This window comes from Saccostrea echinata, unplaced genomic scaffold, assembly GCF_033153115.1.
Source record: "Saccostrea echinata isolate AGI-Se365-2 ecotype Australia unplaced genomic scaffold, CSIRO_AGI_Sech_v1 ptg000029l, whole genome shotgun sequence".
Classification (NCBI taxonomy): Eukaryota; Metazoa; Mollusca; class Bivalvia; order Ostreida; family Ostreidae; genus Saccostrea; species Saccostrea echinata.
Window position 1 is genome coordinate 16905837 of NW_026889778.1, and position 13086 is coordinate 16918922.

Below are 13086 nucleotides of genomic sequence, written 5' to 3' on the forward strand. Positions count from 1 at the left end.
AAGTAGAATTGCATAGATAGAATTGTGTTTGATGTCTGACTTTTTAAAAGTTATTACGATATTAAATATAGTTACAGTGTTATCTGTATACATGTACTGACTTTTTGGTTAGAAAAATATACGGGAAGAGAGAGAGAGAGAGAGAGACAGGGAAAGCCAAAGAGAGAAAAGGGAAAGCGATTGAGAGAGGGGGAAAGCGAGAAAGCGATAGAATCATTTCATTTCCCATGAATAAATGAAATAATTTATTTGCAGGTTTAGTTTCACTTTCACACACCGCGGTCAATCGAATTCAGCTTTACTTATTGATTTTAATCAGAAAACAAATCATCAATATTCTTGTGTTAGAAATTTATTCAATTGTAAATTACTTGACAGCGTCTATATTCACTTACTCTAGTACAGACTCCCTCTCTCTGTTTTCTCTCTCTCTCTCTCTCCGTCTCTCTCTCTCGATTGAAGTGTCGAAGGATGACAATAAATTACAAAGATAAAACATGCTAAAATCTTGCAAATATGCAATAGGATGTTAAAAGACAAATACTGTCTTGTTTGAACATCGTATATTTATGCGATATTTTAGCCAAGATGATGATATTTCTTAAAAATTACGCTGCAAAAGACATGATCGGTTGTATAAATGTTAGTACTGAATGTAGCGAGTGGGTCTTACTGACGTCATAAGCAAAGGGAAATAAACCGCGCTAGTTGAAGTTCATTTTCGCAGTCAAGTAATTTTGATCGACTCTGCTGCCGCTAACTTGCATAAAAAATCCAAAATGTAATTTCAGGCTTATTAAAGTTGCTCAGATGAACTCATTTCCGTATACAACCCAAAATGCTCAGGGCATTGTTTCATATGACCTTTAAGAGAGGCTTTCAATGCCTGCATTGAACCTTGAAGTAGTCTTCATGCCTGCACTGATTTTTAAGTGGCATGCATTGGTTCTTGAGAGTCGGACAATGCCTGCTTTGATTTTGGAGTGTCATTAAATGCCTGCATTAGCCCTCAAAAGAATTGTCTTATATCTGCATAGGGCAACAATAAAAATATTGCCTCACAATTGACTATGGATTTCTGGCATTTTCAAACATTTTCTGACATTGATCATTCTTATTTGGGACACCCCCTTAAATTTTATTTAAGGGAGGTACGTTCTGCATTACAAGTTTATTCATTTTCCTCTTGTCCAATTAGAATATGTATTCATTTATTACTACATTTAATTACACGACTACATTTACGCCTCTTTCAACTGCATATGTGATTCCAATATACACAAATCTAATTGAGAACAAAAATTGCAAGAAATATAATGGACAGTGTGTCGACGATTCTGTTAATACTAATACTGTGAGATTTTGGAAATAAGCAAGTCATACCATAACACTTATATCTGGATGTTTTTGTGATCAATGACACCTTTCTTGATATATTGATAAAATTTCATTCATTCTGGCAATAGAAGCCGAAATTTCTTTCCATAGCTCCCAAAATATTGACCTTTAATTAAAAAAAAAATAATTAACACAAAAAAAATTAGTTGAGTGTCCATTAACAACAGAAGTTCAACATGCGGGTAAGTAAAAATAAAGTTCAAATAATAAGCATTTATTTTGACTAAAAATAACATTTACATGACATTATATTTATAAAACATTAAACATTAAATAGGAAAATGTCTTCTTAATTAAATAAGAAAATTGATTTAGTTTAATTCTAATTCTTTTTTTTTTTTTTTTTAAATGATATATCGTCTTCAGAATACATGTAACTGATAAACAGAGACCAGTTTTATATTATTTGGATCGAAAATAGACATAATTTAACTGTCACTAAATGTGACAATGTTAAAATAGAAAAAATAAACTTTGCGATGTTAGAACACATTTTAAAATCGTACAAAATATCAGATAATAATGAAATAACAATTCAAATCTTAATAAATGAGAATAACACTAAGTCTTATAGTAATATTTTAAAAACGAACACATTTGATTTTACAAGCACTATCAAAACTAGTTAACAAATAAAAATGAACACAGTTTGTCTGACAACATTGACTTAACAATTAAACACAGTGTAAATAAAAAAAATGCCTTTACAATCAAATGTAAAAATAAGGTGAATTTTACAGCCCGTAAGAGAGAAAAGTTTTGTTTAAAAAAACGAACACATTGTGGCTTATCAACATCTTCGCAACATTTCTCAACAATATGAAAAAACTAGAGGTACTGTGAGCACTGAGCTCACTAAATGATACCCCGCCTCCCATATGATTATAATGGCAAAGTCCACGTTTTGCTCTGGGAGACCCGAAATATGTGTCAGATAAAAAGGTAAAATAGGAGGTGCACAATGGCATATGTGATAAAGAATCTGTGCAAGTATCATTAAATTTTATTCAGTGGTATAGGAGGAGTTGTGGATAAGAGATGGGTACCTTCAATATTATAGAAAGAATGGCAGTGTCCATGTTTTGATATGGGAAACCCTAAATATGTGTCTGATCAAAAAGTAATGTAGGAGGTGCACAATGGCACTATGTAACAAGGATTCTGTGAAATTATTGTTAAATTTCATTCAGTGGTATAAGAGGAGTTGCGGATAAGAGATGGGAACCCCAAAGCGTAACAGACGGAAGGACGTCCAGATAGACGGACGGACGTACAGACAGACGGACGGATGTACAGACAGACGGACGGACGTACAGACAGACAGACTCCATAATGATGCATATATATAGTATGTTTTCTGGAAGGTTTTAGATTTTTTTTCTAAAGTCAGAGTCTTTTTAAAAATATAACCTTTTAATTTGGAACACCCTGACTGAATGAATAGATAGAATTATTGAATGAAAAGATATAATCATAGAATCATTATAACTTGTTACAGAAATTGTTTCAAAGACCAGACTAACATCAGTCAACTACATCAATCTCATTTCATTGCCATTTTCCATGCCCTGCTTCCTGTCATGTCTCCTGTTTGGACCTTTTCCTGTCAAATACAAAGTATGTTTTGATAGAAAAAATGCAAAATATAATCGGATTTATGTAGTGAATGCGTTATAAATCCATTTATCACAGCGCCCCACGTGGAAGGATGCGCGCGCAATATATGCGCAAGCATTTGTACATTCCATTCTCACACCATTTCCAAATGTTGCACGTTTAGGGTTTGCTGTGAATTTTTAAGAAAATTTAGAATATTGCACAATGACATTGTCAAAAGACTGTGGTGTACAAAGACGAGGTTTTACTGATTGTTTGCACTAATTGTACCGTTAGTGTACTTCAACATGCTAGAGTTTTCGACTTCGCGCTGAAGGGCTGTAAAGAGCGTATGGACGTAAGCCGCGGCTCTTACTTGTAGGAGTATTGTTGCTGTAAATATTGACCAAGATGTCCACAACATCTATAGTCGCCAAAGCCAAACAAGGCATTACAAAATGGAGAGAGAGAATAACGTCAATACCAGCGCTAGCAATGAGGAGGACATGCATAATACTACTACACACAGCACAAACGGTATGTCATCTTGTATGCCTACATCAATTATTAGTATAATGTTTTCACTGTTGTATCAATTACATTTTTAAAAAATGCACAAGAAAATACTAAATGTTCAGTTAATCGATAATTCTGTTAAAATCAGTGGGAAAAGGCAAAGAATAAGCTAGTCATTACAATTCGTTTTATTGTATTTAGTAGACTCTAAATTTAAGCACACCCCCTTCAACCACAGAGTTTAGAGCAATATAAATATAATTATGCACACGTTAAGATTGGGTTCCATAAAACTCCCATTGACTTGAATTAATTTAACCTCATACTCTTAAGATCACGCACTCGGCATCGTCGGTCATTGTTCCGATGTTGTAAGCGCCCGAGTATATACTTCATGGAGCCTTAATGTTATCAATATATGAGGCTATAATAATAAGACTTATTTATCTATTCACCAATCAATGAGCTTTGAAAGGGGGGCATATATATATATATATATAATTTATAAAAACAATACAATTACGTTTATAGCAAGTAATGGCTGCATTACGTGCAATATTAACCTGATCCTCACTTGTAATATTTAACTGTCCTCGCTAGCATCCCTCATACAATTGAAAGACTAGTGTTTTGATGCCAAATATCGTTACTTATTGTGTATATATGTGCACATTGTTATAAATATGTATTTCAAGCTTGTTCTCCCTTCGATTAACATCTTCGTGTCCGTCCTCAACAAATCAGCAACCCCGGCCTGGGGAAACACTTTTTGAAACAGAAAACCTTAAATTTCGTTACTCCTAGGCATTCAATTAATAAACATCGGTCATTCTTAAGTAAATATTAAACTACTTCCAATATTTATGCATGTCATGTTCCACCAAAGCAAGAATTAGGCGATCAGTTGAGAAATGGTTTTAATTTAATTTAGGGCGCATGGAGTGAAGAGCAAATTAATTAATTAATTAATTGAAATTAATTTCAGTAGATCTGTATCAAGACAAATTCAGTATATGTTGCTGAGTTAAATAGCTATGGGCGAATAGCTGTTCCTTTTTCCTTAACACCTCTATCAAAACTAGGCCCATAAATCATGGAGGGGGATCAATATCCACATAAAAATAAACCCAAAATTTTATAGATTGAGGGCCATAATCGGTATGATAGCACCATTGATAAGATCTTTACCTGGCAAAATGGATACAAAAAATCGTTTTTAGACTATTGTCTAGAAAACCAGATGATTTTTTGCTTACTTGGCTTCGAATAACTACTATGTCAAACGCCTTCCATTTGTTGTTATACATCGTCACAAATAAATAAATAAATAAAGTGATTAATAAATTAATTAAACACAAATGAAATATTATCTTTTTTCAATGGGTCGTCAGGTCACAACCTGGTTCGAAATATGAAACGCATTTATTTATCTTGATGTCTTTCTGTTTTGCAAGTTCAGCTCACGCCAACATTTGCTCAAAATTGATGACACGTTTGGCGATTTTGGTCAGCATTGGGAATTCTTCAATGCGTTGAACATTTGTTCCCGTCACAAAAATTAATTCATCTGGGTTTGGAAATTGATACATGTCAAGCTTGTATTCTGACGAAAAGCTAATTAAACCTAAGATTTTGCTGATAGGAAGGGCCAATAAATCTTAAAAGTCACTTCAAATGAAATGCAATTCTTTCAGTGCCGTCTTACCGCGCTGTTACCAGCGTTCCCACGATGCAATGATTGGCATAAAAAATGCAGCAACTTTTCATTTGTATAAAGACCATTTGTTTTTATGTCATTTAAATTTTGAATCACTTTACATTTATTTCTTTACGATATGGCTGATTAAGCAGTAATATTCTTTAGCTGAGCACGGTAAGCGCAGACGGAAGGCATACTGGCTGCGGGAGAGCCAGCATATGGTTATACACCTATAATTGTAGTAAAGTTATTTTGGTTACGATTAGATCACACAACTTTATAAACAGACGTCAAAATATGTAAGATCTATACAATTTGATTTGATGTTTAGTATATTTAGAAATGACTTATACACGTTTTTAGATTTTACCTTATTAAATTGAGATCTCCATCTTAGAATTACTTGATCACACTTCACATGTTATCATCACGGAAGTACTATTTCATTTATCAACATTACTTGCATATACAGTGTAAAATTTTACAATATACAAATACATGTACAGATTATTTAGTATGTATACACATAAATTGTTTGTACTGTTTGTAATTGTAGAAATCATGCTTGTTGTTTGTGATGCCTGAAAGGGCCCTGATTTGGAAATAAAGAATCTTATCTACCATACTATCGTCATCAACAAATAAATAAATAAATAAATAATGTATTCCATCTCATGTTCTCATTAATGTTAATACGTAACCAACAGTAGATAATTAACTATCTTTAGTAAGAAAACCTTTTTATACTAAGCACTTTAAGTTTAAACTCGGCATTGCATAAGTAGAACCTCGTTATAAACGAGTACTTTCATCACGTAGACGTTAAACTGCAGGAGGGGGGGGGGCAGTAGGTAAAGAGACACAGTTACTCTCTGTATTGTTAATTATTAGTCATGCACCATTGTTTACGAATCAGAGCAAACATTCCTGGTAATTTATTATTTATATTAACCTTAAACTAGATGTGTTGCGTCTCAATATAAATATATCCACTATACATGTAAATTATATTCTTTTAGAACTTGAAAAGCTACTTACTTTCATGCGAATCAATTCAATTATTTGGAAGAGAACAATTTAAATGTTATCATTCATAGATTATAAACCCTGCAGTTCAATAGAATAAGAAAGACATTTGAACTTTTTCTCTAGATACTTGGTTCATCTGTTCATTTTAATCACAGGCTTCTATAGCAGTAAATTTTAGTATGTTGTAACAAAGCAAGAGAGGAATGTGCTAGAATGGGGTTCCTAATCCGATATTCTATTGCGGGGCAAATGACCTTGGCTGTGTAAAGATATGCACTGCCGAATCCTTAAATAGTTCAGTAAAGTTAACTATAGGGTCGTTTCCAGATGTGATGGGAAGTTCGATCAGGAAAAAGATCGCAAAAGTAATTAACTCAGTTACCAAGCATAATTAATCTAGTTACAACAGAGGATATTTTATATATACAATTCGTCTGGCAGTAAGCTAAAATTTTTAAAAGCGGGCTTAAAAATAGTGAACTGCCAACTTGATTTAATATTATCATTTATAGTAGTAGTAGTATCATTGATATATATTGTGGGGGTCACGGCTGGTTTTGTGAGTAGAGTGTTAAGCTACCCCCACGTTTGTGGCGGCGTGCATATTACATGAGTAACTATGCACGTTTGGCGGATTTAGCTTAACACAATTCGTCTCGACTAGCGCCGCTGTGAACAGGGCGCGGCTGCAACATAATTATTTTGACAACTGGTCAATGGAAAACAATTGACAGAACATTGATTAATTGAAATATTGTTTGGCTTAAACATAAACTTACTACAATTCATTGAATTGAGTGAGTATTGATTGATTGAACATTGATTGATTGAACATTGATTGATTGAACATTGATTGATTGAATATTGAAACATTGATTGATTGAACATTGATTGAATATTGATTGATTGATTTAATATTGATTGATATTATTGAAAATGGATTGATTCATTTGACTGAAACTTTTTGATTGATTCAACTGAATATTCATTAATTGATTGGATATTCATTAATTGAATTGATAAATTTATTGATTGATTGATTGAACTTGATATTGATTGATTCAATTGAATATTGATTGATTGATTGAATATTGTTTTATAAGGCTGGCGCACCGCAAAATTTGGAAAGCAAACGCCAGTCTTATAGTGTAAAAATGACATGTGTACAGTTAATATTGATTGATTGATTGTTTGCTTTGATTGGAGGTGTGCCAAAAACCAATTGGGTCGGCACCCACTGAACACATGTACCTTAAATAATTGATCTGCAACCAGCCGTGGCCATATGATGCCAAACTTAATAAATAAATAATTAAGAAATGGTGTCACTTGTTTTTTAGTGGTAGTCTGTGATAATCGGATTTATGTAGTGAATGCGTTATAAATCCATTTATCACAGCGCCCCACGTGGAAGGATGCGCGCGCAATATATGCGCAAGCATTTGTACATTCCATTCTCACACCATTTCCAAATGTTGCACGTTTAGGGTTTGCTGTGAATTTTTAAGAAAATTTACCCGCCCTTCCACACCCCATATTACTTTGAGTTGTTTTCTGCGCCGAGTTCTTTTCATTTCAGAGAAAGAAGCCTAAGGAGCCAAGCTGTCAATCATTCTAAGACCTTGCCTTAGTCACGACCGGCCAAAGCTGCCATTCCTCGCCATACAGTGATGAATGCTATCGCGATGGACACTTCCAAGTACCAGAAGGAAGGATTTCGCTCACCCAATCGTATTGGCTTATTGACTCTAAACAGGGTGAAGCTGCAACACGATAACTATCGATCAAGGACTAGACAACACCCATCGTCACGGCTGGTCATCTTATTATGCGGACAGTATTGTCTCTGTAATTGACAGAGCGAAGAGCCAGTTGGAGAGATACATCGTATAGCGCTTAACACAAATCATCTTGACACGCGTCGCTGTTAACAGGGCGCAGCTGCAACTTGATTATGTGGATAACTTATCGATGGAAAACAATTAATTGACTTGATAATTAACACAGAACATTGAATAATTTATTGAAATATTGTTTGGCTTAAACATAAACTTACTACAATTCATTGAATTGAGTGAGTATTGATTGATTGAACATTGATTGATTGAACATTGATTGATTGAACATTGATTGATTGAATATTGAAACATTGATTGATTGAACATTGATTGATTGAATATTGATTGATTGATTTAATATTGATTGATATTATTGAAAATGGATTGATTCATTTGACTGAAACTTTTTGATTGATTCAACTGAATATTCATTAATTGATTGGATATTCATTAATTGAATTGATAAATTTATTGATTGATTGATTGAACTTGATATTGATTGATTCAATTGAATATTGATTGATTGATTGAATATTGTTTTATAAGGCTGGCGCACCGCAAAATTTGGAAAGCAAACGCCAGTCTTATAGTGTAAAAATGACATGTGTACAGTTAATATTGATTGATTGATTGTTTGCTTTGATTGGAGGTGTGCCAAAAACCAATTGGGTCGGCACCCACTGAACACATGTACCTTAAATAATTGATCTGCAACCAGCCGTGGCCATATGATGCCAAACTTAATAAATAAATAATTAAGAAATGGTGTCACTTGTTTTTTAGTGGTAGTCTGTGATAATTATGATTTACACCTAAGAACACCTAAGAACAAAGCTCTATTTCCTCTTCCAACGGTAATCAATCAGCTGAAGGTGAGACTAATTGATAAAAAAAACTCCTGGATAACACATTTCAAATTAAAATAATCTCTGTTTCAAATTTTTATGTCTTCTTAAGCATCATATGGATATCTGTTTCACGTACTTGCACACAGTGGACAGCTGCATTTTTGTTTCCTTACACAACAGAATGTTAGCCCTGATACAAGTCCTGCTATCAGTGTAGCAACGATTACACATATGATAATGGTACTTCCATTATTTGATGTCTTATGGATCCTGAAATTAAAGTAAAAGTTGTCCATAATTGCCTATAAACAGAAGCTTTCCTTAAAACTCTAAGGGAATGATTTTTCTTGCACTTTCTGACACAACTTTTTACAATGTTTTAAATAATTTTGATTGATTTTTACCCATCATTTCTATGTGTTGGTGAAGTTTCCTGCAGATTTTGTGATGAAATTACTGTGCGAAGGGTAGTAACTCTTCCTTTTGTGATGTTAGAGAAACAGCCAAAATCTTTTTTTAAAAAAAGTCGACAATCTTTTATAGTATTTATATATAAATAAGAAAATTTGTAAACCTTGTTAAATCAAACACCATACATTTTTTCTCTTTATGTTTTGCTATTATTGAATAACACTGTATGCATTTCATAATTAAAACATGAATGACTCTTAAATTACAATTAAGATAGATAAAAGTTTGAAATGATGTCAAATCTAGTCCTAATACATTTGCATTAAAAGCTAATGAAAGGATAGGGAAGGACTACTTAAATATTAAGTCAATAATATAAAAAAAAAAGTAATGAGTGATTACTACCTACTGTAATAAAGCTTATTGCTTAGGAAAAATTCTATAAATTATTACATTTATATGATGTTGTCGAGTTGTAGGATTCCGGACATGGTAGAAGATTTGCAATCTGTCAAAAAGTTGCCACGAATACTTGCTTTATCGGTGTTGAATTCAGCACACCTTCCACCTTTAACATTAAAAAGAAGATATATATAGTTTTATATATATATTTTTTTTCTTTTTTCCAAGTAAATAACAATTAAAATTCAAACTTATTAATGGAATATGAAGATAAAGAACAATAATCCAGCTCAATTTCTACTGGAACAGTATACGTTATTAATTAATGTTAAAAGTACATTGTTAAAATAATTAATTAACTATAGCTTATTTACAAATTATATTTTTTTTATTTTGCATTTTTGTTAATTTGTTTTGAATTATCCTCTGCACAAATAATATAATCATACATGTACCTACGGTTCTGTGTATCTTTGTGCAGTAAAAACATTTTCTTTTAACAAACCATTTATGAACTATCTGTGGTCAGTTTGACAGCTTAAATATAAGTGTGTTTACTCCGCACAAAACACGAATATTTATTATAAGATTGTCTTTCAAAATTAGATTAATATTTGGCATTTAGTGTCACAACACTAAATTAAGTCAAAACAAAGATTCTCAAATTATTTCGTTCATTGTTAGTAAGCTGGACATCCTTAATTGCAGATTTTGACCATTTTTTATAAATAACTCTTGTGCTTAATATATGAGTTACAGAATGCATTCCTAAAAACCTGCACAGATGTTAAATAATGGCTGATTCGAAGATTTTCATTTCTTAAAGCTAGGGGTGCTTTAACATATCTAAAGGTTATATTTTTGATGGTAAATAAGTATGCTTTGTTTTGATTGCATCTTTTTCCATCTTTATTCCCAAAATATTGATGAAACATTGATTGAGGATATGTTTCATAACAAAATAGAAATTTGGTAAAAACCAAAATAAATAAATGTGAATGTTATGAAGATATTAAAATATAAATAACATCAAATCAAAACTTGTTATTTACGTTTTGATTAGACATTATATTACCCGGCTTTGATGTTATAAGGTACCAAATCTTACATAGTTTTTCAAGAATTTTAAAAGGAGATGTTCAGAGAGGCCAACAGACAGATTCACCATGCCCCTTTAGAAAAAAACATATAAAATTTTGAGTTTTGTAGCCATTTTAGACCTGACGAACAGCATTAATCTCTCTATTTTTCTAGCATTGTATGAAATTATCTTTCATGTACATGTACAAGTAAGATTAATTCAGGGAAGAGCAGAACAGAGAGCATTGAAAATATAAATTTCTTTTTCATTATTGTATTTTATTACATTATTTTTTCTTGCACAAGTTAGTTTAAATAAGGGAAAACACAACAGAGCACACTCAAAATATAAACAAGGTTCCAATTAAAAAAAATTAAAAGTTTAATAGATCTTACCAATAATAAGTAAAGATGGAGCGCATACTTCTATCGTTTCATTCATCCAATCGTTAATTACACAGTGATACTCAAAAGACTTGCATGAATGCTTTATATCGTGACATTTCTTCCTTTCAACTGCTTTTCTTAGTTCTGATGTATTTTTTGGACAGGACCATACTCTTGAAACTGTGTCAAGAGAGTCTTTGCAGGGTATCACGAAGCCAAATGCAAATCTTTGGATATAATGCAAAACCTGTGGATAAATGATTTTTTTTTTTAATTTAGCATTTACATGACAATGATTAACTTTAAATACTACATATTTAGATTTAAATCAATGAAAGTTTTGGAAATGAGGTTATCTTTCTCTTCTTTTCTTGCATTTATCAAACTCAAATATTTTAGATAATGACATCCTGATGCCATCTTACTTGAAATGTATGCTGTATTAATAATTAATATATACAAGGTTTAGCTTGTTATTTATAATTCTATTTACAACTGTTTTTATTATCTTTGTTCTCTTTCTTATTGAAACCATACCATTACTTGCAGCATGTACGTGACTAGATATTCCTTGGTGTTGATTAACCTACAACAATGTCAAAATGATAACATTTATTTAAAAGTCAGTTAATCATTAGTAAAAGATCAGCGTTTGTACATATTTCACCGGAGAGCGTTGTGCAAAGAAGAAAGTACGTTACGGACCAAAATCGGCCCTGTCCCCAAATCTGATGAAGATATTTTTGAAACATGCCTAAGATGTCATCTTTTTAATTCAGCTTAATTTTTGTAATTATCTCAACTCAATTTTCCTACAACGCTATCTGAATATAGATAGTTTCTTTGGAAAATAACACTATGACGTTATGACGTCAACCTAGCGACGCTACGCAAATACGAGGGTTGTTGGAAAGTTTGTTATATTACTTTCATGAAATATTAAAAAAGAACACATTTTCTCATATAAAATATTTATTTGAAGTTTCATTCCATTCGATTTAACTGAAATCAATTTACTTAATTTTTAAAATCAGCATGTTTGGTATCCCTGGAGCTACATTATAACGTCAAAAAACATTGCGTCATGGTGTTTTCAAAAAAAAAAATCTCCCTTTACATTTCACTCAGTTTGGTCCAATATCCACTTATTAAAAACGTTTCTCCATCAATTTTATTTTATATTGCTAACAATCGTATAATTTAATTTTGTTTGTCCATGTTTTATTTCTTTTTTATTTTACCGCGTAACTGTGCATTTACAAGATCAGCAACTGTGAAGCGCCTCTCTCTTTCCATGACTTTAGCAACTCAAAGTTTCTGTTCAGATATTTACAGATAATCCATTTTCTCACAGACCGCCCTTGTCTGATACAAAATTTTAATCATTCGAATACAGCCTCTATCATTTATACACATATGCACAAATCGCTTTTGACATTTGCTTCCTACAATATTTCAGAGTTTATTCTGAAAATTTCCAGAGTACAACACAAAATTTTAATATATATACCTTTAAAATTGGTTTCTATATAAATTTATACGCATTCCTAATGTTGTACTGAGCGGTCATAAAAAAAATCGATGTTTGGCCGCGGAGTAAGATATTTGACCTGTCGATGAGAAATTGGACCGCTTACGTTAGTTTGCAATCGTTGGTGTTCGACAGTGACGAAATTGACCAATTTTAACCGCAGTGTAATTTAAGTAAATTTACATCATGGAAGCCTGCACAAGATACAAAGGTATAACAAAACATTTATTGACTAGGTTCTCGGGCAAAATGCGTTTTGTTGACCCATCGAATGGTTAAATAAAGGCCCCAGAGTGAGACAAACAGTTTGGTTTTTGGGTCCGACAATATACGTACAAATAAAAGATTAAT

At 32.3% G+C, this 13086-nt stretch overlaps 1 long non-coding RNA gene across 1 annotated transcript; it reads right to left on the reverse strand.

The window, feature by feature from the left end:
- Positions 1 to 2955: 2955 nt before the first annotated feature.
- On the reverse strand, positions 2956 to 11795 carry LOC133194557 (uncharacterized). Its single transcript, XR_009722114.1, has 6 exons — positions 11742 to 11795; positions 11214 to 11451; positions 9789 to 9903; positions 9329 to 9434; positions 9061 to 9194; positions 2956 to 3001 (listed from the first exon to the last, which is right to left on the reverse strand). It is a non-coding gene; the product is annotated as an uncharacterized LOC133194557 (long non-coding RNA).
- Between the last annotated feature and the right edge of the window lie 1291 nt (positions 11796 to 13086).